This window comes from Leopardus geoffroyi, chromosome C3 (genome assembly GCF_018350155.1).
Source record: "Leopardus geoffroyi isolate Oge1 chromosome C3, O.geoffroyi_Oge1_pat1.0, whole genome shotgun sequence".
Taxonomy (NCBI): Eukaryota; Metazoa; Chordata; class Mammalia; order Carnivora; family Felidae; genus Leopardus; species Leopardus geoffroyi.
The window spans coordinates 87,222,614-87,249,868 of record NC_059338.1 but is presented as its reverse complement, the minus strand read 5'-3'; positions in this window follow the sequence as shown (position 1 = coordinate 87,249,868).

Sequence of the window (27,255 nt, the reverse complement as noted above, 5' to 3'; positions counted from 1 at the left end):
GAATTGTTGGCTAATATAATGAATGTCACAATGCATTGAATTACTACTCTATTAAGACCAAGTCTGTGACTTGATGTGACCATCAGACTGTCATTACTTGAAAGTGACCAGAGCAGGCAGAGTCCTGTGACAATTGGCATCTAGAATCAAGGACAACCTCCTTTCTTCTTCCTAGTGTCCCCCCAAAACTGAATACATTTTAATGGGATGGTGGGAGAAAAATGACAAAGTGTGCTTTGAGAATGTCCACGCAGCAGTACAGAAATAACTTGGAAATAAATGTCTATACATAAGCCTTTTTTTTTTCCTTTCATATTGTAATTTCCTTAGAGCAAATTCCTGGGAATGGGGTTAATAGGTCCAAGGGCATGGATATTTTTATGGTTTTCAAAACAAATTGCTAAATTGCTTTTCTAAAGATTTCTACCAATTTACATTCCCACCAGATACTGTGTGAAAGTTTCATCACATATTCAGTGGTACAGGATAGTATCATAAGATTGTTTGTTAACGTAATGAGTTTTAAACGCTATTTGATGTTTGGGGCACCTGGGTGGCTCAGTCGGTTAAGCATCAGACTCTTGATTTTGGCTCAGGTCATGATCTCACAGTTGGTGGGATTGAGCCCCACACTGGGGCTGTCAGGCTCCATTGGGTGGAGCCTACTTGGGGTTCTCTCTCTCCCTCTCTCTGCCCCTCCCCTGCACATTTGCTCTCTCAAAAGTAAATAAACTTAAATAAAAATGCTATCCGGGGGCACCTGGGTCTGACTTTGGCTCAGATCATGATCTCGCAGTTCATGAGTTCAAGCCCCGCATTGGACTCTGTGCTGACAGCTCAGAGCCTGGAGGCTGCTTCAGATTCTGTGTCTTCCTCTCTCTCTCTGCCCCTCCCCTCCTTGTGTGTGCTCTCTCTCTCTCATCAATAAATATTAAAAATGTTTTTAAATGCTATTTGATGTTTGGAATAATTTTTAAAATGCTTTTTGTAATATGAAAATTTTTTGCATTAGATGTTTTATCAATCTCTTTAAACTTGGCATTAATATCTTGAGTATAGACTATTGCTAAAGGTCTGATTTTATAAATTAATCACTGGATATTCATATGCAGCTTTGTCGAGGGGCTTTCCTGGAGCACTTAGAAAAACAGCAAATTCTGTAGGATTTGTGAGCAAGGAAGAAAGGGAGAGGTGAAGGCCAGAGGATCAGTGAATGAAAACAAGAGACAGGTTTAAGAGCTGTAAGCGAGAGGTAACAAATGAAATCAAGGGACCAAGAACAAGGAGGTGGCCATGAGGTCAGGAAGTGAGTTGAGAAAGGAGCTTGGGAGACAAAGATTGTGGAATAACCTCCAAGTAAGGTAGTAGGGTAGGGAATATGCCTTTCCCCTGCCAAGTATCAATGGATTAAAAATTCATGTATGCGTATGTTTTATATATCACAAAATTTATTATCTTAACGAGTTTTACGTGTACAGTTCCATGGTGTTAAGTATATTCACATTGATTTGAAACAGATATGCAGAACCATTTTATCTTGCCATGGGAAATTCTTTACCTGTTGAAGAACAATACCACTTACCTCCCTCCCCTGGCCTCTCGTGGACACCATTTTACTAATTGTTTCTGAGTCTGAACTACTTTAGATAACCTGATATAAGTGGAAGTGTGTAGTGTTTGTCTTTTGGTAACTGGTTTATTTCATGTCGCATAATGTCTTTGAGTTCATCCAGGTGGTGTAGCACTTGCCATAATTTCGTTCTGTTTTTAAGGCTGAATAACATTCCATTGTGTGTATATACCACATTTTGATTATCCATTCATCTATTGATGGATATTTGGGTTGCTTCCATTTCTTGGCTATTGTGAATAGTGCTGCTATGAATATGGGTGTGCAAATAACTCTTTGAGACCCTAATTTTAATTCTTTTGTATATATATCCAGAAGTGGGATTTCTGGTTACAAGGTATTTCTATTTTAAATTTTTCAGGAAACTTCATACCGTTTTTCACAGTGGTTAAGCCATTTTACAGTCCCACCAACAGTGCACAAGAGCTCTAACTTTTATTGTTATTTTCTGTTTTTTTGTTTTGTTTTTGAATATTAGCCATCCTAATGGAGGTGAGGGGATATCTAATTGTGGTTTTCACTTGCATTTCCCTGATGATTCATGATGTTGGGCACCTTTTCATATGCTCATTGCTATTTGTATATCACCTTTGAAGAAATATCTATTTAAGTCCTTGTCCATTTTAAAATCAGGTTATTTGATTTTTTTGTTGTTGAGTTGTTAGAGTTCTTTATATATTCTGGATATTAACTCCTTATCAGATATATATTTTCTTCTGTTCCACAGTTTGAATTTTACTCTGTCGATTGTGTCTTTTGATGCACACGAATTTTTAAGTTTGATGTAGTCCCATTTGTCTGTTCTTGCTTTTGTGTCCTGTGCTTTTATTCTCGTATCTAAGAAATCGTTGCTAAGTCCAATGCCATAAAGTTTTTCTCCTGTGTTTTCTTCTAGGAGTTTTACAGTATTAGGTCTTATGTTTAGGTCTTTATTCTACTTCAAGTTATTTTTTGTACATGGTGTAGGATAAGGGCCCAATTTCATTCTTTTCCTTATAGATATCTGGCATCAACACTAACACCATTAAAAAAAATTTTTTTTAATGTTTATTCATTTTTGAAAGACAGAGACAGAGCACAAGCAGGGGTAGGGCAGAGAGAGAGGGGGCCACAGAATCTGAAGCAGGCTCCAGGCTCCAAGCTGCCAGCACAGAGCCCAACACGGGGCTCGAACTCACGAACCACGAGATCATGACCCGAGCCTAAGTCAGACGCTCAACCGACTGAGCCACCCAGGCGCCCCAAACTAACATCATTTTTTAAAAAAAATTTTTAATGTTTATTTATTTTTGAGAGAGAGAGAGACAGACAGACAAAGTGTGAGTGAGGGAGGGGTAGAGAGAGAGAGGGAGACACAGAATCCGAAGCAGGCTGCAGGCTCTGAGCTGTCATCACAGTGCCCAACGCGGGGCTCGAACTCATGAACCACGAGATCATGACCCGAGCCTAAGTTGGGCGCTCAACCGACTGAGCCACCCAGGCGCCCCAAACTAACACCATTTTTAAAGAGATGGTTCTTTTCCCATTAAGTGGTATTGACAACCTTGTCAAAGATCATCAAATATAATTTTTTATTGATGGAAACATGATAAAGTCACAGATTTATTCTTTGTAAGGCAGATTTGGGGATATATAATGAGTTTTTGAGTGAGGTAGAAAGGCCAAAATAAAAATACAAAAATGTGAATAAAACCATGAAACTATTGGATGGGGACTTAGTAACACTTTTTCTTTTTTTTAAAATTTTTCAACGTTTATTTATTTTTGGGACAGAGAGAGACAGAGCATGAACGGGGGAGGGGCAGAGAGAGAGGGAGACAAAGAATCGGAAAGAGGCTCCAGGCTCTGAGCCATCAGCCCAGAGCCTGACGCGGGGCTCGAACTCACGGACCGCGAGATCGTGACCTGGCTGAAGTCGGACGCTTAACTGACTGCGCCACCCAGGCGCCCCAGTAACACTTTTTCTTAAGATGTCATCAATGCTAAGGGGTAGGCGTTGATTGACTAATTCGTTTACCACATAAGTGTTTATTGAGTGTCTACTATAGAAGGCACTAACCAGGCCAAAAGAATATAGGTGTATAAGAGACACGTCCCTGCTGGGGTACTTGGGTGACTCAGTCGGTTGAGCATCCAACTCTTGGTTTTGGCTCAGGTCATGATCTCATGGCATCATGGATTCAAGCCCCGCATCAGGCCCTGCACTGACAGCACAGAGCTTGATTGGGATTCTCTCTCCCTCTCTTTCTGCTCCTCCCCCAGTCATGCTGTCTCTGTCTCTCTCAACATAAATAAGTAAACTTAAAAAAAAGAGAGAGAGAGACAGGTTCCTGCTATGTGTGTTTCTGTGTAGAATCCTATTTTCTGTTAGCAGCATCAACAAAAATATGTATTTCTGCCCTTCCTCTGCTAGGAGTTTGGAGAGGCATAAGGGACTGTGAGACGCTTTCCATGTCCTCAAGGACCCATGTGTGCTATTTCTTACCATGGCCCCAGAGACCCTTTGTGTTCTCTGTTCTTTGCTAAGGGCTAATACCTGATGAGATGGACACTTCATAGCTTAGAGAATGAAAGGGATGAGGCCTTAAAGACTGAGGCTTATGTCTGGTGCCTGAAGGAGTCAGTGTTCCCTCTGAAGCTGCTCTCTGTAGGACTGTCCCTCAGTGCCTCCCCAAGGGCATTCCACTTTGGTTGAAACCAAAGGTTTTGTCCTTTCAGTAACCTGAGTGCTCCATTCAAGAAGCACAGAAAATAGGGTATAAAGAGATACTGTTTTTGCAAGCCACTGAGATATTCAATAGCGCCTTCATTTGGGCTGAACAATGGCAATTGTGTAGGAGTGCAGGTAATGCTTTGTTTTGCTATGACTTGCCTGGGTGTTTTACTTCTGCTTGATGGAGTGGGCACACATGTGTGACTGGAGTATCTTTTGCATTGACTGTTCTCTCAGTACTTTCCCAGCTCTGTTTGAAGACTTTTTAATTATCATTGGCGAGGTTTATCGAATTTATATAAGAATCCCAGCTTGTAATATTTATTGCTGTAAACAAATTATTTATGCTTATTCAACTGTTCCTTGACCTGCATATAGTTCTCACTTCATGATGTAGGTCTAATCATTTTTTAAAATACACTTTTTCCTTTTGTGATATTTTGGATTTGCAGAATAGTTGTAGAGTTCCCATATATCTCTTACCCACTTTCAATTTCCCTTGCCGTTAACATCTTATATCATCACAGGACTTTTGTCAAAACCAAGAAACCAACATTGGTACATTACCATTAACTAGGTGCCCCTGAAGAGGATTTTAATGAAGGGCCTATATATCCAGGTGGGACAGTGTTTTAGATTGAGCTACTCTAAAAAAATACCACAGATGGTGGTCTGGGTGGCTCAGTTGGTTAAGCGGCCGACACTTGATTTCAGCTCAGATCATGATCCCAGGGTTGTGGGTTCGAGCCCTGCATTGAGCTCTGTGCTGACAGTATGGAGCCTGCTTGCTCATTCTCTCTCTCTCCCTCTCTCTCTCTCTCTCTCTCTCCCCCCCTCTCCCTCTCTCTCTCTGTTCCTCCCCTGCTTGTGCTCTCTTTCTCAAAATAAATAAACTTAAAAAAAAAGATTTAAAAAAATTTTTTAAATGAAAAAATACCACAGATTCAGTGGCGTAAACAATAGACATTTATTTCTCACAGTTCTGGAGGCTGGTAAGTCCAAGATCAAGGTGTTGGCCAACTGGTTCTTGATGAGGGCTTTCTTCCTGACTTGTAGATGGCTGTCTTCTCTCTTTGTCCTCAAATGGAGAGAGATAACTCTAGTCTCTCTTCTTCTTTTTTTAATGATTAAAAAAATGTTTATTTATTTATTTATTTATTTTTTTTAATTTTTTTTTTTTTCAACGTTTATTTATTTTTGGGACAGAGAGAGACAGAGCATGAACGGGGGAGGGGCAGAGAGAGAGGGAGACACAGAATCGGAAACAGGCTCCAGGCTCTGAGCCATCAGCCCAGAGCCCGACGCGGGGCTCGAACTCCGGGACCGCGAGATCGTGACCTGGCTGAAGTCGGACGCTTAACCGACTGCGCCACCCAGGCGCCCCAAAAAATGTTTATTTTTGAGAGAGAGAGAGCGAGCGAGCACAAGTGGGAGAGGAACAAAGAGAGAGGGGAGACACAGAATCAGAAGCAGGCTCTAGGCTCCAAGCTGTCAGCACAGCCCGATGCGGGGCTTGAACTTATGGACCACGAGATCATGATGTGAGTTGAAGTTGGATGATCAAACGACTGAGTCACCCAGGTGCTCCTAGTCTCTCTTTTTCTTAAATGGGCACTCATTCCATCATGAGAGCCTCACCCTCATGACCTTGTCTACACCTGTTTACCTCCCAAGTGCTCCACCTCCAAATACCGTCACATTGTGAGTTAGAGCTTCAAAATATGAATTTTGGGGTGATAAAAGCATGTATTCCATAGTACGCAGGGATAGAGGGAACCAAAAGGGATGTTGAGGCTCTCAGGGACTGGCAGCAGAGGGAAATTCTTTTACTCCAAGGAATGAAGGAACAAGGGGAAGAAGTTGTGTCATGGAGCTCAGAGAGAGCTAAAGATACGAGGTGACGGTGGGCAGGGGTGCCCAATGGGAGCTGTAGTCGTAGAGAGATGGAGACATTGCCAGAACACCGAGACAGGGAGAGAGCAAGAAATCTCCAACTTTATGCCTTCTATACTCAAATTCCCCGTTGTTGTCTCTCACTGGCCAAACCCAATCAGAAGCTAAGGACAAGGGAGCCTGGATACTGCAGTCCTTGGGAATCAGCCCTGCAGGCCACAGAGAAGGTAGAAAATGGAGGAGGGTATGTGTAAATAGAGAACAGCCATGGGGGACACTTACAGGTCTACTTACGCTGACTGTATCCACTTATATCGTAATGCAAACTTTTGGAGGACAGGGACACCACCTCTTAAAACTTAGCCTTACTAAAGCAATTACATATATTTCCTTGGGCTGCAAAACAAAGTACCACAAACTGGGTCAAAACAACAAAATGTATTCTCATGGTTATGGAAGCTGTAAGTCTGAAATCAAGGTCTCATCAGGGCCATGCTCCCTCTGGTACTGGTGGGAGAGAATCTTTTCCTGTCTTTTCTAGCTTCTGGTGGTTACGTTCCTTGGCTTCTAGATATATCACTCCAGTCTCTGTCTCCATGGTCATGTCATTGTCGTCGCCTTGTGTTCTGCCTCTTCTTCGTGTAAGGACACCTGCCATTGGGTTAAGGGCCCACCCTACTCCAGTATGATCCCGTCTTAAATTAACCATATCTGCAGTGACCCTATTTCCAAATAAGGTCACATTCTGAAGTACCTTCAACCTATTAGGACTTCAGCCTATCTTTAAGGGACTCATGCCCAGAGAACGTTTTTTAGCTGACGATAGAAGGATCAATTCAAATCTGTATTTACTACTCAGTAGTGTTATTATTTGATAGGGGTCTTTTCCCACTCTCACTCCTGAAATGGGTAACAGAGGCTGTTTTCCAGAATTTTAGAGTTCCTGGTAGTTGGGCAGTGACTCAGAGCACTTGTGGGTAGGGACAAGGCAGGGAGTGTGCCAACTAGGGCTAAAATATCCAAAGCTAAGAAACAGTGTAATCAAGCCTGACCTTCCTTCTCCTTCCTCTGACTAAAGCAGAGCCATGATGTGGCTGAAAGATGATTAATTGCCCTCTGCTAGTCCCTTTACATACATTGTCTCCTGTATTGTTTACTCTGTGAGTTTCCTAGAGCTGCCAAAATAAATGATCACAAACTCGGTGGCTTAAAACAACAGAAAGTTATTCTCTCACAGTTCTGGAAGCTACAAGTCTGAAATCAAGGTGTCAGCAAGGCCATACTTCCTCTGAAGGCTCTAGGGAAAAATCCTTCTTTGCCTCTTCCTAGCTTTTGGTGACTTCTGGTGGTGCTGTCTGTCTGTCTGTCCTCTCCTCCCCCTCTCTCCCTCACCCCTTCCCCCTCCTCCTCCCCCTCCTTTTTCTTTTTTTAAGTTTATTTATTTATTTTGAGAGAGGGAGCACAAGCTCAGAGAGGGTCAGAGAAAAGGAGAGACAGCATCCCAAGCAGCATCTGCACCATCAGCAGAGAGCCCAATGTGGGGCTTGAACTCAGCAACTGTGAGATCATGACCTGAGATGAAGAATTGGAGCCTTAACCGACCGTGTCACCCAGGCGCCCCTGTCCTCTCTTCTTATAAGGACACCAGTCATAGGAGTTAGGGCCCAGTATAATCCAGTCTGACCTTATCATAATTTATTTACATCTGCAAAAACCCTATTTCCAAAAAAGGTTACATTCTGAAGTTGTGGGTGGACATGACTTTGGGGGTACACTATTCGTTTCCACTACACTTATTTAAACTCATTTTTTTCAGTTGAGGAGAACAAGTCAGAGAAAATAAGCCGCCCAGCTCAGTTAGAAATGTGCAGAGCTGAGGGTACGTGCATATTCTTAATTATTAATTAGCCAAATGTCTTTCTTCCCATCTGCCTGCCCCCTTGCTGTCACTGTTACTTTCATTACTTATTTGTGTTTTCATTACTTATTTGCTCATTCAGGGATACTTTGGGTATTGGTTTATCTTTTTTTTTTAAGTTTATTTATTTTTGAAGGAGAGAGTGCAACTCGTGTGCAAGTGGCTGGGGAGGGGCAGAGAGAGAGGGGGAGAGAAGGAGAGAGAATCCTAAGCAGGCTCCACACTCAGCACAGAGCCTGATGTGGGGCTCGATCTCACGAACTGTGAGATCGTGACCTGACCTGAAATCAAGAGTCGGATGCTCAACTGACTGAGCCACCCAGGCACCCCTGGTATTTTAGTGGAAAAAATGATTGGGATTGTTAGCTGCTGGGCGTGGGGGATGGGAAGACATTACTGTGAGGTTTGCTTATTGGGGATTTTCTCTATCCATAATGCCTTCTGCATTTATTAATTATAATTTCTCTGTAAGGAAGAGTTGTTCCTCCTCACTCATTTATATTTTATATTAGGATAGGCTTATGCATATTTATTTTATTTTATAGGTTACAGTCTCATACTATTATTATTTATTTTGTTGCTCAAGTTGTCCCAGCTTTGCCATTAGGAGCTGAATTAGTTTGGTCCTGTATCCTTTCAACATGCTCCATCATTTGTTAGTACCTTATTACTTTTTGGCACTTCCTTTTTGTTTTTTATAGGCTCACCTTGTATTTTCCTTGTCCCAACCCTGGTATCAAACTTTTTCCAAAAAGTATGTTACTTTTATCAGAGTATTGGTTTAAAAAAAATTTTTTTTTCTTTAATGTTTATTTATTATTTTTTATTAAAAAAATTTTTTTTAATGTTTATTTATTTTTGAGACAGAGAGAGACAGATCACGAATGGGGGAGGGTCAGAGAGAGAGGGAGACACAGAATCTGAAGCAGGCTCCAGGCTCTGAGCTGTCAGCACAGAGCCCGACGCAGGGCTCAAACCCATGAACCGCGAGATTATGACCTGAGCCGAAGTCGGACGCTTAACCGACTGAGCCACCCAGGCGCCCCAATGTTTATTTATTTTTGAGAGAGATAGAGACAGACTGAGTGCAAGCAAGGGAGGGGCAGAGAGAGAGGGAGACACAGAATCTGAAGCAGGCTCCAGGCTCTGAGCTGTCAGCACAGAGCCTGACACGGGGCTCGAACTCACGAATTGTGAGATCATGACCTGAGTCGAAGACAGACGCTCAACTGACTGAGCCACCCAGGTGCCCCCAGAGTATAGGTTTTTGTTGTTGTTGTTGTTGTTATTGTTGTTTTGTTTTAGTTTATTTATTAATCTTGAGAGAGCGAGCAAGCAGGGGAGGGGAGAGAGAGAGAGAAAAAAAGAGCAAGAGAGAGAAGAGAATCCCAAGCAGGCTCTGCACTGTCAGCAAGGAGCCCAATGCAGGGCTTGAACTCATGACTGTGAGATCATGACCTGAGCTGAAATCAAGAGTCGGACAGTCAGCTGACTGAGCCACTCAGGTACCCCATTACAGGAGTTAAAAAAAATGTGTTTTCCAGAAAAATTATATGTTCAAAACAAAATATTTGTCAGACAACTTTATGGAAGGGGAAGATATAAGAAGAAAAAGTAAACATGTCAAATCCATATGGATTTTATATTGCACAAATTTATTTGGGGGTAAATGTTGGTCTGTGCAATAACCTGAAAAAAAGAATTTTTTTAATGTTTATTTATTTTTGAGAGAGAGAGAGAGAGAGAGAGAGAGAGAGAGAGACTGAGTGCAAGCAAGGGAGGGGCAGAGAGAGGGGGAGACACAGAATCTGAAGCAGGCTCCAGGCTCCGAGCTGTCAGCATAGAGCCCGATGTGGGGCTCAAACTCACAAACCGTGAAATCATGACCTGAGCTGAAGTCAGATATTTAACTGAGCCACCCAGCACCCCTAACCTGAAAACTTTTAAGTAAGTGTGACCACATTCCTCATTAAGAGAAACTGCCATAAGTTAGCCTTCAAATGGCTTTTAAAACCTACAGGGAAAAATTGCATTCACTTTATTGAGGGGCAAGTATATTCTTTAGGGAAAAAAAGGTGTTCTCTACTCCTGCCATTGAAATGCAGCTTTACAGAATTTAGGGAAAAGCTAACAACAAAGACAGAGTCCTGTTCCAAAGTAGTCATTTTGTGGATGAAGGTAAAACCTACAATCTTTCCTCCACCACAGGATTTCATATTTAAACCTTCTATTTTTAACATGATGGTGGGATTCATGGCTAATGCTTATGAGATCTGTGTCTAGACAGTTGAGAAAAACAGGAAATGAGTTACATTGTCGTAGCTTAAGAGAATTTAACCTTTTGTCTTCTAGCTCCAAGCTGTCCCTGCTTTAAAAAAACATTCCTTCTCTCCTGAGAATTTCAGGCCATTCAAGGGACTATAATCATCCAGGGCCTCTTCAGGGAGCAGAGGTAGCTATTTTGGTGGAAAAGGAAATGAGAACATGGGTTTACTGTGCTCACACCGTAAAACGAATACAGCCATTTAGAGGAACACGCTTACTGTCTGCTTTTGAATTCTAAGTATGTGCTCACAGCTGTCTCCGACTGTGTGCTCCCGAAGGGCAGGAACTCAGCCCGGATCACTCATTCTCCCACTGTGCATGCTGCATAGTTAGATGCTGCCAGCCATAACATGTCCTGCAGAAGAGCAAGTTAAGAAGAAGCATCTGGCATCTATGGAACGCTTTCAATGTGCCAGGCACTGAGCTAAGCACATCACACACACGGTATCTCGTTTAATCCTCTCAACAACCCTAAGATGTGGTGACTACTATTATCCCCATTTCACCCATGAAGAAATGGAAGCAGAGATGTTAAGGAAATTTGCAAGGTAGCAGAACTGTCATTTGAACCCACATCAATGTGATTCTAGAACCTATGTTCTTTGCTGGTATGCTATACCATTGTGGGGCTGTTGTGAGGATTAATGAGATGATGTGTGTAACAGACTTATCACAATTCCTGGCCCCAAATAAGCATCATAATGAATTCCTGATAGTATTTACATGTATAAGTAACATGATGCTGTATTAGGCAGGTGATATACTTATCTCTGCTATGTAAGACCCACCATGCCTAGTGTTCTAGGTAGCTATTGAATTGAAATGAATAGTGGTGGCAAGGATTTCTACTCAATGTATATAATGCGAGTGGTGGTGTAGTGAGAGGGTTTGTAATCAAGTAAAGGGAACTCTGCAGCAAAGTCTGCAATCTTGGCCTGATTAGCCATTGCCTCTTAGAGAGTCTAAAAAATGACCGTGTACCACATACAACAGATATGATATTAAGAGCCTGCTTTGTGAGACTCAACAGCTCTAGGGATACGATATTTGACAAGACATAATCCTTGTGCTCAGGGAATTTGTAATCTAGTAGGGAATATATTAAAACCCAAAGAAACAAATGAAATCATTACAAATTGTAATAATAAGTGCCACCAAGAAAATAATCAAAGGATTGAGACAGAGGAGAATGGAATTGGGGCAAGGTAGGGGAGGTCAGATCTGACTTTGCATGGGGTAGGAAAGAAAGGCTTCCTTGAGTGGGTGGCATTTAAGACCCAATGATACGAAGAGCCTAGGAAGGGGGAACAATCCAGACAAAGGCTTTGAGGTAGGAAAGAGCTTGAAAAGGTAAAGGGGCTCAAAGAGGATGGGGTATAGTGGGGTGAGATGGGACCAGAAGGATGGGCAGGAGCAGACTCTGATGGCCTCATCCATTCTCAGTAAGAAATTGGGTTTTATTTGAAGTATAATGGAAACCCACCAACAGGTCCTAAATAGATGAGTGATGTGATCGGATTTGCTGCTGTGGACTAGACAGGATCAAAATTCTGCTGGGGTGGGCTGGACCAAAGTCCGTGGCGGCTGAGACCAAGCAGCCCTATTAAGAGGGAGGGCGGATGGTCAGAGACAGAAAAGGAGATAGGGTGATGGAAGCAGAAGTCAGAGCAGTGTGGGGTCAAGGGTCAAGGAACACAGGCAACCTCTAGACACTGGAAAAGGCAAAGAAATGGATTCCCACCTAAGGCCTCCAGAAGGAATGTACCCCTGCCAACCCATTTTTAACTCCTGACCTGCAAAACTATACTGTAATAAATTTGTTGCTTTAAGCCACTAGGTTGGTGGTAGTTAGTTAAAGCAGCAATAGGAAAACTTTATTCCTAAGCCTAAAGGAATAAGTGGGGTGGGGGGGGGGGAGGCGTGACCAGATGCAGGGAGAAAGCTACTGGAGAGGGTCACCTGACAGCCCTGTGGCCTTCAGGAGGGGTAGGCAGCTAGCCCATGGCCTGGCGGGGAGGGGCCAGAGAGAATAAGTACTCTGCTTTCACCCTGCCCCACCCCCCAGATCTTTCTGTCTTTCTTTCACTGGGCTTATCTAACCAGAGCTGCAGGCAGGGGACCCACAGATGCAGTTCACATGGGTCAGCCTCTCAGGTGACAAAGAGGATGGAGAAGGGTAGATCTGGAGCAGCAAATGGAAAATACCCAGACTGGTGTGGTTTGAGTGGTTTGCCCCTTATCTGGAGCTTATAACAAAGTGGGAAGTTTGGAGTGGTTCCCTCGCTTACCTGGGCCTCCGCTTTCACGAGTTCTCTCTAACATAGCCTTCTAACTTCTATGGGTTTTCCTCATATTTTTATAGTGCAGATAAATGATGTCAGTGCACCTGTTTCTAATAATCTAATTCACCCCTCAGTGTGATGCAGCAAGTTCTCAAAGTAAATTATACATTAAAGTTAGTCCATCATTTACTGTAAATACAAGACCAAAACACAGTACTGATATCACAGTATCATGAATGAATTGGCCTAAACTTTTTTGTATTTTTCCCTAAAACAGAGGTCCCCAACTTCTCTCCTGGGACTGATTACATCAGCATTCCCAGGGATGTTTTAAGATTTTACAGATTTGGGGATTCTATCCTTGGAAATTCTCATTTAGTATGCCTGGGTGAGAACACTGATCTGTTTTCTTTAGAAAATTTTTTTTGACGTTTATTTATTATTGAGAGACAGAGACAGAGCATGAGCATGGGAGTGACAGAGAGAGGGGGAGACAGAATCTGAAGCAGACTCCAGGCTCTGAGATGTCAGCACAGAGCCTGACGTGGGGTTGAACTCACAAACCACAAGATCATGACTTGATCTGAAGTTGGCCGCTTAACTAGCTGAGCCACCCAGGTGCCCCATCTGTTTTCTTTTTAAAATGTGCTCCCAGAGATTATCAGGAGCACAAGGTACCTTCGAGTTAGATTATTTTTTAGGGCAAGAAGACTACAGACTTAGTTATAAATTGTGTAAAAGCAAACTTTTTTTAGTTTAACTTGTTTCATTTTTAATTTTTAAAAATTTACATCCAAATTAGTTAGCATATAGTGCAACAATGAATTCAGGAGTAGATTCCTTAGTGCCCCTTACCCATTTAGCCCATCCCCCCCTCCCACGATCCTTCCCGTGACCCTCAGTTTGTTCTCCATATTTATGAGTCTCTTCTAAACTTTTTTTAGTTTCAAATTACCTTCTTCAAAGCTTGCTCAGTTCTGCTTCCAGTCATCTGGATTGTGACTGGAATTAAATTCACCAAGCAGTTTTGTGAACAGGAAGTCTGTTTCATTAATATTAGTCACACTGTATGTATATAAAATGAACCACCAAGATGTGGCAGCCACTGAATTAGACACTATGGATACAAAAACAAATGAATTATAATGTGGATTTTCAAGGCTTTAATCTGTTTGGAGGGATAGCTCTGCGGACAAATAATTATAATACAGCAAGATCAGTGTTATGATGGAATCATGAGCATAGTGTCTCAGGAATTGTGTGTATGGGGGGGTGGTGATGCTCAAAGAAATCTTTACAGAAGAGGTAGCATTTGAGCTGGGCTTTGTAGGGAGAGTAGGAGTTTACAAGGCAGGGAATGGCATTCTAGAGAGCAGGAACAGTGCATGCAACAGAGGCATGAGGCTGGTGGCTAGTTCCAGGAACCGCATGGGGTTTGGAGGAACTGGAGCAAAGGATGGTTGCCTAAGGCTTTTGATGAGGCTTTGGGGAGGCTTTGTGCTGGCCATGACAGTGAGCTTGAGTGTTAGGCCAGTATTAAAGAGATGCCTTGGGGCACCTGCGTGGCTCCATCAGTTAAGCATCCGACTCTTTGTTTTGGCTCACGTCATGATCTCACAATTCATGAGTTTGAGCCCCTCATCAGGCTCTGCACTGACAGCGTGGAGCCTCCTTGGGATTCTCTTTATCTCCGTCTGTCTCTGCCCCTTCCCTGCTCATTCTCTCTCTCTCTCTCTCTCTCTCTCTCTCTCTCTCTCTCAAAATAAATAAACTTAAAAAAAAAAAGAGATGCCTTGAAGTGATTTGAAAAATTGTTATAAAAATGACAAAAGTAACTCTTGCCAAACTTACAAACAACCCAGATTATTTTACAGTTGAAGGGTGAAAGTCCCCAGAGAAAGACAACTATCCTATGATTTCACTCATATGTGGAATTTAAGAAACAAAACAGATGAACATAAGGGAAGGGAAAGAAAAATAAGATCAAAGCAGAGAGAGAGGCAAACCATAAGAGACTCTTAAATACAGAGAACAAACTGAGGGTTGCTGGAGGGGAGGTGGGAGGGGATGGGCTAAATGGGGGATGGGCATTAAGGAGGGCACTTGTTGGGATGAGCTCTGGGTGTTACATGTAAGGGATGAATCACTAAATTCTAGTCCTGAAACCATTATTACACTATATGTTAACTGATTTGGATTTAAATAAAATTTAAAAAAATAAAATAAAATAAAAATAAATAAATAAAAATAAATAAAAAATAGAATTTATTTTCAAGAATAAAATTTTAATTAATGAATGAAAGAAACCAAAATCAGACAAACAAAACGGATGAAAGTCCCCTTTCATGGCTCTCTTCTATGTCCATCCAAATCAGCCTCCCCACGCCCCCAACACAGAGCTTGCTTTTGTTAATAGCTTGGGGCATCCTCACTGTCGTGTTACAAGTTTTATTATGTATATTTTCAAACCTACTGCTGTGGACTGAACTGTGTCCCCCTGCAGTTCATATGTCGAAGCCTTAACCCCTCCAGTGCAACCGTATTTGGAGACAGGAGGAAATTCAGATTAAATGAGGTCAGGTGTCTGCCACGTGAGGCCGTGGTGAGAAGACCGCTGTCTGCAAGTCCGGAAGAGAGCTCTCACCAGAAACCAGACACTGCCAGACCTTGATCTTGGACTTTCCAGCCGCCAGACCTGTGGAAAAACGAATTTCTATTGTTTAAGGTCTCAGTCTAGGGTATCGTGTTATGGCAGCCTGAGGCCAAGACACCTGCCCAAAATAGAAGAAATAGTGAAAAGGGTCTTCATTTATCTATCACCCAGATCCAACAATTAAGTAGGATTAGATACGCGTTCTAGAAGCAGCAAGATAAATGTGTTGAAGGGGTTCAGGCTGGAGATGGGGAGACAGGTTAAGTACCTCTTGCAGACTTCCAGGCAAGCAATGCTGACAGCTCTAGTTGGGGGAGGCAGTGGAGAAGGAGGGGGGCCATCAGGGAGAGATTGAAGAGTAGAATTGATGGGGTACGTTGAGGTCCAATCATGAGTCTGTGCTTCATTGACTCTAAGATGCCATGGGTTATATGATGTAGCTTGAATTCAAAGATACTAAGAATGAAAAGGGCGTTCATCTTAGAATTGATGAAATGCCATAGAATTAAAAGCTGAGACCACCAACTCCGCACGGGAATACCGAACACCAGCCCACAATTTATTAGTGTGTAAAAGAGAAGCAAGATTTTGATATCTGGAATCTTGATACATGGTATGGATTAATGAGCATGTCTTATGCTTCTCAAGTTGAACTCTTGCTGTTCTCGATTAAGGAACATGTTTAGGGGGAATTTATGGGATTGGGAACTTAAAGGAGCTTTCAATTTCACAAAATACTACCCAGATGTGATGATGTCATTTGCAAGGCCACAGTCACGCTCAGTTTAGAAGCAGCCAGATTCTGTTTATTTAATAAAAATGGATGTTTTGAACGGTAGTGCTAGGGGATCTGGCCTCCTGTGTCCTTTTCCAGGAGCTTTCTTGGGCTTCTAGAGAGAATTTAGATTCCACAGGCAGATGGAGCTATTATCCCTGTTTTTCTCTCCCCAGCGACAGGCTACCCGCCTGTAATTATAGAGTATCAGCATCCCTTGTTTTGGAGCTGGGATGGTTAGATAAACACAAAGAGCAGGCATTGCTTGCCCAGGCTATACTTCGAGGGCCTGAAATTCCCCTTTGGAGGGCCTGGCATCCACATCAATCAGGGCACCCGGCAGAGGGGCAGGATGTAGCTTTCTGCAGGGTTGAAGGATCAACATGCCAGGGTGGGCCCAGTCATACTGGCTGGGGAGCTTGTACCTGCATGCCCGGGACCCCAGAGTGAATTATTGCCTTTTCTAACTTGAAACAGGATTGAAGAATCCATGCAAATGGTGTTTTGTTTTGTTTTTTTTTAAGTTCAGGCAGAGCCACAGACTTCTTTGTTGCAAGTTATTTTAGGACTGTGTTTTATTGGTCACTGTTTTGGAAAAACTACTTTAGCCCTTCTGTTCCCGGAAGTACCCAACAAAATTGGCCACCCTAAACCCCTGAGATACATGGTGAGTGCAGGCCCTGGATGTGGACAGCCTAAGTTTGAATCCCAGCTCTACTGTGTGTCCTCGGGCAACCTGCTTATCCTTCCTGTACCTCAGTTCTGTCTTCTGTAAAATGGGAATAATAAATAGCACCTATTTCATAAGAATTGTTGGGATTATCAAGCATTTAGGGGGCTTGGAACCGTGCCTCGCCTTTCAACATAAAATAACAGTAATAACTACGATATTGGACACTAACGTGTTCGGTTTACTGTCCCAGCTGCTGTTCTACCTACAATAGCTCATTTAATCCACAATCCAACCAACCATCCTATGAGGTAGGTGCTATTGTTATTCCCATTTTATGGATGAGGACATTGAGACATAGAAAAGTCTATTTGGTATAAGTATTATTGTGTGTCTGCTGAATCCCATGTATACCTGATCGTAGAATACTAAAATTATTGGTTCATACATCTCAGTCTCCCCCATAAATATGTGGGCTCCTGAAACAGGATGACTCCAGCTGTCTTTTCTGACTTGACAGACCTAGGACCAGGCACATAGTAGGTAAATAATATTGAGTAAATTGGAACTGGCTTCACGGAGGTCTCATTTGAGGGTATCACCATGAAAAGATTTTTTTTTTTCAATATTGGCTCCCAACCTCTTCCTGAGGCTTCATGGGAATGTCTCCCTTGGTGACCTTCAAGCCAAGTCCTGCAGCTTTCCAGCTCCTGCTGGTTATTAGCAGTCTCATGCCAGTGTGTGAGCCTCAGTCTGGTTAACTGTATAGTGTCTCTCCCAGATGTGAGTTCTCTTGTCTACGCCGCTAGGGCAGAAGGAGGTGGTGGCTGCCGTGGCCGCTGGTTTCCTCGTGGCTGTCCCTCTTCCTGGAGCTTACGTGTGGTGGGGGGGAGGTGGGCGTGGGAGGGTGGGAATGGGGAGGGGGCAGAGGCTCTTCCTTACAGAGTCCAAGAAGAGGTATCCACCCTCTCCCCATGGGTTGCTGCTTTTCTAGCTAACCAGTTTGTGGTCAGTTCCCTCGGGGACAGGTTCTCAAGCCAGCTCTCCTGTGGGCTGTGGGAGCAAGTCTTTCCAAGGCCCCCTTGGAGACTCTCCCCACACACTTCCCTGCATGGAGACCTGGCTGCAGCAAAACCTCTTCCCCCGACTTTGCTTTCGTCCTCACCCCCTTCAGTGGCTACTGGGGCCACTTACCTGAGGGGCACACTCTTAATGAGATGCAGGAAAAGTGGCTCGAGCCTAGTTACCTTCTTAGTGTGCAGTCCACCCAAGGAAAACTTGCACACCCTGGCATGCCCCTGGGCATAGTGCGAGCTGCCTTGATGCCCCTCTGTCTCACAGACCAGTGTCCTCTCCTGGGCCCCTTTCCTTAGCCCCAGGCAACATTTGCAAGCCTGTTGCCCAAGCAGCCATCCATAGGGAATGAAATGCCAGTATTCCACGTGGCTGGAACTCCTGGGCTTTATGAGTGATTCTCTTAGAGTCCCTGCTGTGACTCCCAGGAGGAGACAGGCTCTTTCCATGAACAGTCCTCCCTTCCTGCCTGAACTCCTCCCTCTTACTCCTTGTTTTATATTGATTCAGGGGATGGAGGGTAGATTCTGGCCTTTCCACAAGCCCTGCAGGGAGGTAGCTGGCTCCCACTGTTGGACTTAGAATGTCAGGATACTCAGTGCCACTTCTCCTCTGCATTGGGTTTTATCCAAAGTTCTGGGATGTCATTGTAGCATTGTTCACAGTAGTTAAGACGTGGAAGCAAACTGAACATGCACTGGTGGATGAATGGATACAGTAGATGTGTGTGTGTGTGTGTGTGTGTGTGTGTGTGTGTATGTGTGTGTATATACATATATATAATGTGGTGTATATATACATGTGATTGAATGTTATTCAGACATGAAAAAGGAGGTCCTGTCATTGGTGACAACATTGTTGAAACTTGAGGGCATTATGCCGAATGAAATACGTCAGGCAGAGAAAGGCAAATACTGTATGATTTCACCTAGATGTGGAATCTGAAAAAGCTGAACTCATATAAACAGAGGCTAGAATGCTGGTTGCCAGGGCCATGGGGCAAGGGAAATGGGGAGCTATTAGTCAAAGGGTACAAATGTCCAGTTATAAGATGAATACGTATGTATGAGACCTAATGTATAGCATGCTGACTGTAGTTAACAATAGTATATTATATATTTGAAAATTGCTAAGAGAATCCTAAAGAATATCTTAGAATCTTAGAGAATCTTAGAGATCCTAAATATTCTCAACACACACACATACACAGTAATTATGTGAGTTGATAGAAATGTTAAGTAGCCTTAACATTGTGGTAATCATTTTACAGTATATGTGTATATCCAGTCATCAAGTTGTATACCTTAAACTTACACGTTATATGTCCCATTACATCTCAATAAAGCTGGAACAAAACCGAAAACAAAACTAGGGGCATTTCCAAACTTAAAAAATCTTCCAGAGATAACTTAAGAGACGTAACACTTTATTTCGTAAGTGGTTCTATGAAACAGACCATAAAGTCAATGTATGTCATTCTCTTTTCTCTTCATGCCTGAAGCTATGACTTTGTGAGTTATATGTCTTCAGAAATGAAAGAGTAATTGGAAGTTCTTCCAAATTATATACGCAGGCAATTTTTGAGCTTAGGAATGTGGCACGTTAAAAGTATTTCAAAGACACAGATGTCCCCAGAACTAGGAAATGAGAACTAACATAGAACACCTAACATAGAACTAGGTGATCTATGTTAGTGGAACTAGTTAAAATCAACACATAATGGGAAAAAACAAAAGCAACATTCTGGGGCAAGGGAAACCCCACTCAATATCCTGTTATAGTAATTATCAAATTACAAATTGTTGTTCTGGGGGCAGATACTGAACATTCCTAGGTCTCAGTTGTCTCAGTGAAATGGGGAGTGCTTATAGGAAAATTGATAGAAGCTGGATCAGATCACCTCTTGAGGTCTCTGTCAGGGTTAATGTCTTTAAATCTGTGAAGTTCATGGCTTTAGGTTGCCTGAATTCAAGGTTTCTCCTCTCTGTCCTTTGTTTTGACTCAAGTTAAAATCTCAGTCATGTCAATGCATTTCCTGGTTGTGAAGCCCGACCTAGAAAGGGGGACCGTCTTAACTAGGAGAGAAGAGAGTATTGTGCTCACACATATGAGGGAATGGAAACAAAGCCGTGCTCTGTGTATAATCTACTCCCATCTACCGGAGTCAGGGCTATTAGCACAAGCCAAAAATTCTTTCAAAGTTATTTGTCGGCAAGTCTTCATCTAATAGAAAGCCCATTTGAGTGGCAAGGCTAATGAAAATTTATTCTGGAGACCTCTGGGTAATCTGGTACAGGAAACATCTGTTTCTTAATGACTTTTCCCAAGTCACTGTATTAGGTGCTGCTCAGGGAAGACAGCTGTAGTGTCGTAAAAAGCACCCTGGGTTTAGGATGAGACAGATTTGAGTTTAAACTGTAGCTCTGTGGTTTCTTAAGCATTTACCATCAAACTATGGTCACACAGTACCATAGTATGATGGTAAATGTTTAAGAATCAGCTCTGTAGAAGGAGGAGGGGGAGGTCGAGGAGGAGGAGGGGAGAGGAAGCAGCAGCAGCAGCTCTGATTCGTAGCTCTTTCTGATTTCTGTGCTGTCACTGGGCCGATTTTAAGTTACTAACATGCCAATGAATGTGGAGTTGGAAACAGACAAACACATGCAGCTCAGCTCTCATGAGCCAGCTCTAGCACACCGCACCGTGTGATCTTGGACAGATCATTTAATTTGTCCGAGCCTCCTCAGTTTCCACATTTATGAAGTGGGATGATATTAGCATATACCTTACAGGGGTGCCATGACAATTAAAAAAGAATAATGTATTTGAAAACATAGGATTCAATTTATTATTATTAGAAAAATTAAAATAAAATTTTTAATGTTTTATCTATCTTTGAGAGTAAGAGACAGAGTGTGAGCAGGGGAGGGGCAGAGAGAGAGGGAGACACAGAATCCGAAGCCGGCTCCAGGCTCCAGGCTCCAAGCTGTCAGCACAGAGTCCAATGCAGGGCTCGAATCCATGAACTGTGAGATCATGACCTGAGCCAAAGTCCGACACTTAACCGACGAGCCACCTAAAAAAATTTTTTTTCATGTTTACTTATTTTTGAGAGAGACAGACAGTGTGCGAATGGGGAAGGGACAGAGTGAGAGGGAGACACAGAATCCGAAGCAGGCTCTAGGCTCTGTGCTGTCAGCATAGAGCCCGAGGTAGGGCTCGAACTCACAAACTGTGAGATCGTGACCTGAGCTGAAGTGAGATGCTTGACTGACTGAGCCACCCAGGCACCCTGGATTTAATTTATTATTGATAATACGTCTGGGCTTTCTTATTGCTTGTCACTTAGGAGTTTATAAAATTTAAAGGATTTTCACCCAAGAAACACTTTAACCAAAGGAGGGTGTATGTGTGCTGTGGAGATGGTGTTGAAGAAGAAAAACAAAAAAGAAAACAAAAATACCAAATAACATAGTTTCATCTGAACTTCTATATGACTTTCTAAAATCACAAAAGGACATTTGAGCTAAAAAGGACCTAGAGAGTGGCTGATCTAACATACCTTCATGTTACAGATGAGGAAACTGAGTCAGAGAGCTGGAATGGCTTCCCACAGTTTCAGCCTGGTAGGACAGCACCCTGAGTAGAAGCCAGCAAGGTCTGCAGGGTGGCTATCTATCCAGGGGTCAGTCTGTGAGCCCAGCCCTTTTTGGCAGGCCTTCAGTGGCTCAAGCAAGAACTTTTCCCCAAAGAGCAGTGGGAGAAATGGGAAATCTAAGGTTTATACTCACACTGGTCAGGAAAATTATTTGGCTTAATCTTCAGAATAGCTGTTTAAACTGGTGGTCTCTGAAGTGAGGTGCTGGAAGGAAAAAATGAAAAGTTCTGTTGATTTCTTTATTAAAGAGGAAGAAATAAAGCAGTGATCAGTGGTTTTGGATGGGAAATGATCTCCTTATGCAGTTCCAATGAAGGGACATTAGCGAAGGGACTGCTTGGAGAGGTGTGGGCAGGGTTAAGGGAGCACAAAGGTGCTGAGGCCCCCAGAGGTGAGCAACAAGAATTACTTCTCCCAGGCTTGGAGAGGAGGCCCTTGAGAGCCAGAGCCATGGGGAAGCTTTATGTGGAGGAAGGATATCGCCCTTGTGAGAGACTAGTAGGCCAGCCAGGAGGGAGGTGGTAAGAAAGACCCCAAACTCTCCCTCTCTCTGTTCTCTGGCCTCCGTCAGCAGCTCTCATTGGGCAAACCCAAACACACACCAATCCAACCAGGCAGTAGAATCTGGGGGATACAGCCCTTTTGTTTAAAAAAAAAATTTTTTTTTTTTTAAATTTTTTTTCAACGTTTATTTATTTTTGGGACAGAGAGAGACAGAGCATGAACGGGGGAGGGGCAGAGAGAGAGGGAGACACAGAATCAGAAACAGGCTCCAGGCTCTGAGCCATCAGCCCAGAGCCTGACGCGGGGCTCGAACTCACGGACCGCGAGATCGTGACCTGGCTGAAGTCGGACGCTTAACCGACTGCGCCACCCAGGCGCCCCTAAAAAATTTTTTTTAATGTTTATTTATTTGAGAGAGAGAGAGAGAGAGAGAGAGAGAGAGAGAGAGAGAGAGAGAATGAGCGGGGGAGGGGCAGAGAGAGAGAGAGAGGGAGACACAGAATCCGAAACAGGCTCCAGGCTCTGAGCTGTCAGCACAGAGCCCGACACGGGGCTCGAACTCACAGACCGCGAGATCATGACCTGAGTCGAAGTCGGACGCTCAACTGACTGAGCCACCCAGGCGCACGGATGCAACCCTTTTCGTTCAGCCCCCCGGGGCACAGAGCTGGGCATGGATCTCTGGGGACACACAGAGCAACCAGCGCAAAAGCTTTACAAATATTTAATATCCAGATTGATACTGGTTCTCTCTGCCCACCGATCAGACATCAGGTGTCATGTCCGTACCCAAGGTGCCTTGGTCCCAGTGCAAAGTGGAGGCCAGTCAGTCCTTTGTTTTCGGTGTATTGTGACATACTACAACTTCTGACTGCCTGGCTAACTGGATTCGTGGATTATAGTATCTAGTTTTAAATCAAACCTCACAAAATGGACACATGCTTTAAGGTGGTTCTTGCAAAGAAACAGCAGAGTGAAGATACTGTGATTGCATACATAAAGGAACAAGAAAATGTCAGCATTAACATGGCCCTTCCTAGGAGGGCCTCTTCACTGGCTGCAGTATCAGGTGTAAACAATGATAATCGAATGAAATCTGACCAAAAATTGACTAGAACGTTCGAAATGGTCACAACTATTTGAAATGTGGATTTATATCCATCATTACTAATGATGACTGTCCCCCTAAGAGTTCATTATGCTTGAAATATTAATGATAACAATGTCTGCCTGTACTTAATAAGTACACATATATTGGGTTTGTTTTAAAAATGCTTACTGATGGGAGCCGCTTGAGTGGCTCAGTCAATAACGTCGGAGCGTCCGACTTTCGCTCGAGTCATGATCTTAGGTTCGTGAGATTGAGCCCTGTGTTGGGCTCTGTGCAGACAGCGTGGAGCCTGCTTAGGATCTTCTCTCCCCCTCTCTCTCTGCCTCTCCCCTGCTTGCACTCTCACGCACTCTCTTTCTCTCTCTCTCTCAAAATTAATTAATTAATTAATTAAAAAAAAACCCTATCACCTCACACCTGTCACAGGAATGGCAAAAATCAACAACACAAGAAACAATAGGTGTTGGTGAGGGTGTGGAGAAAGGGGAACCCTTATGCACTGTTGGTGGGAATGTAGTTGGTGCAGCTACTGTGGAAAACAGTATGAAGCTTTCTCAAAATGTTAAAAATAGAACTACCCTATGATCTAGCAACTGTACTATTAAGAACAGAAAAACACTAATTCAGAGGGATATATGCACCCCAATGTTTATAGTAGCATTATCTACAATAGCCAAATTATGGAAACAGCCCAAGTGTCTCCATCAATTGATGAATGGATAAAGAAGATGTGTGTGTGCGTGTGCGTGCACGTGCATGTGTGCATGGTTGGAATATTACCCAGCCATGAAAAAGACGAAATCTTGCCATTTGCAATGACATAGAGAGCATTTTATGCTAAGTGAAAAAAGTCAGAGAAAGACAAATACCATATGACTTCGCTCATGTGGAATTTAAGAAACAAAAACAAACAAGCAAAGGGAAAAAAAGAAATAGGGGAGGCAAACCAAGAAACACACTCTTAACGATAGAGAACAAACTGATGGTTACCAGAGAGGGGTGGGTGGGGGTATTAAATAGGCGATGAGGATTAAGGAGTTCACTTGTGATGAGCACCGGGTGATGTATGGAAGTGTTGAATCACTATATTGTACATATGAAATTAGTCTTACGCTATATATTAACCAACTGGAATTTAAATAAAAGCTTGAAAAAAAATAAAAGCTGACAGGTCAACTGGGTGCTAGCTGATATGGAAAGGGTCACATTTCTTTCATAAAAAAAAAAAAGAAAATATAATTAAAACAATTGAACGTTTAAAAAGTATGTTTTAAAAGTATGTTTAAAACAAAAGTACAATTAAAACAAAAGTAAAAGTACAATTAAAACAAAAGAACGTTTAAAAAGTAAAAGAAAGGGGAGCCATCACTTTTATGTAGGGTAAGAGGGACTATTTTGCTGCCCTCTTTGGCATCTGCCAGATAGGATTTCTCAGGATGTGGTAATTGGCTGACAGCCTCTTCAGCCACTAGATTCCAATCTCTGGTTTTTCTCCCTTTCCCTCCTGCCCTCTGAAGCCTTCCTGTAGACTTTCCTCACCCTTGTTCTCTTTCTAGGAGCTTGTATGAGTCAGGGCTCTCCAGAGAAACAGAACCAATAGGATGCATCTCTGTCTCTCTCTGTCTCTCTCTGTCTGTCTCTCTCTAGCTCTATATAGATATACATATATTTTATTCTTTTATTCTATATATTTTATTCTTTAAAATCTATCTTCTATCTATCTATCTATCTATCTATCTATCTATCTATCTATCTATCTATCATTTAGCTAGCTAGCTAGCTATCTTTACTTAAAGGAATTGGCTCACACAATTGTGGAGCGGACAAGGTTGTAATTGGTGAGGAAAGCCGACAGACTTTCAGAGAAGAGAAGAGCCTACGTTGCAGTCTTGTGCCTGAAGGCAGTCTGGAGAGAGAATTCCTTCTTTCGGGGATGGGGGACATGAGCCTTTTTCTCTTACGACCTTCACCAACTGGCTAAGGCCCACCTACATCAAGGAGGTTAATCTGTTTTATTCAAGGTCTGCTGATTTAAATGTTAATCGTACCTAGAACCTCCCTTCACAGCAACGTCTACATTGGTGTTTGACCTACCAAGTGAGTGCCATGGGTTAGTCAAGTGGACTCAGAATTGATCATTACTGAGTTCTTTGAAGCAACCTGGAGTTCACTGCGCTTTTGTTAATTTCTGAGAACAACAAGGCTCAGGCGCTGGGACCCCGGGGAACACCAAGAGCTTCTTCAGTTCCCCTCAAAAGGGAAATCTGCCCCCCCTTCAGTGTTTTCTTCAAAAAATCGATTGGCACCACCAAACAGACTGGGGTGGTAAGTCTTGGTCTCTGGCTTTTAAGCCACAGCCCCTGGCTTCCAGATTCAGGAGGAGTATGTTCTGGGCTTTTGTCTTCTCCCACATTGTTCCTTTTCAGAAGCGTGAACTCCCTTCCTCTCCTCTGAATTCCTCTGGTGCTTTGTACCTCACTCGGGGCACCTGCAACTTTGGATCTTGCGTTGTAGTCGATGTACATTCTCTTGCCCCACCTAGGCCCCCGACCAGATCTGTAAAAGTTCTTGAAGGCAAGGGTGGGGCTCATACTTCTGAATGACTGCTCTAGTGCCGGGACACTGTTGCTTCATAAACATTGCTTATTGGAGAGACTTTGAAAGGCTGATCGTCTGTGTTGTTTCTTGGGCAGGAATGTGATTGGTGTTAACCTCAATTAAGCCTGTGTAAGAAGGGCAGGAGACAACTTTATGCCTACTACACTGACAGGCAGAACTCTCCTGTTTGGCTTTGAAGGTCATATACCTGGGCAGTCAACATAACTCTTGCTGCTGAATTAGGCTATAAAGACAGCTGTGCCTTTCATTTGCAGAAAGACCTTCACTCAGCTTGGGGTGGGGGACATGCCACAGAAGGGTCAGAACTGGTAGCTTTTTTTATTTTATAAAGTTAAAAAAATTTTTTTTAATGTTTATTTTTGAGAGAGAGAGAGAGTGCGCACAGAGGATGGGCAGAGAGAGGGACACAGAGAATCAGAAGCAAGGTCCACGCTTTTAGTGCAAAGCACAACGGGGCAGGGCGGGGGGGGGGGGTGGCTCAAACCCACAAACCATGAAATCATGACCTGAGCCGAAGTTGGACGCTTAACCGATTGAGCCTCCCAGGCGCCCTGTAACTGATAGCTTTGTAGGGCGGGCTGCTGGACGTGCTGGCAAATCTGTCAGATTAACTATGTTAGTTCCTGTTAGTGCTGTCACAAATCACCACAAACTGAGTGGTTAAAACAATGCAGATCCATCAGAATTTTAGAAGTGTGACACAGATCTCACTGGGCTAAGTTCAAGGTGTTGGTAGGGCTGTGTTCCTTTCTGCAAGCTCTGGGGGAGAATAATTTCCTTGCCTTTCCTTGATGATATACAGTGCTCTCATTCCTTGGCTCATGGCCCCCATTCTCCATCTTCAAAGCCAGCAATGGTGGGAGGGCCATTTGTACATCACATCACTCTGTCCTCTAGTGCTCTTCTCTTTTTTCCACTTTTAAGGACCCTTGTGACTGGGCCCACCCAGGTAATCCTGGAGAATCTCCATCTCAAAGCACTTACCTTAATCACACCTGCAAATTCTCCCTTGCCATGTAACATAGTCACAGGTTCTGGGGATTAGGATGTGGACATCTTTGGGGATCCATTATTCTGCCTACCTTAGTAGTCCTATGATTTCCATTTAAAATAAGTAATTAGTATAAGATAAGATTTTAAATGGAAAGGTATAATGATTTCACTAGTTTTAACAATGTTAGGGTTTTTGAGATATATTTATGCTTAATTTATTAAATGTAATAACTTATTAATTTACTTGGGAGTGTTTTACTTATTAGGGCTGATGCCTACCTGAGCAAAAATGTGAAGTGCATATATATATATCTCACATGTGCTAGATTTATAATTGTAGCTTTAAGATGTTAAAAGGAATTTTCATTAAGTGTATGAAAGGAACTTGTTTTTTTTTAATTTCTTTTTTAATGTTTATTTTTTGAGAGACAGAGAGAGAC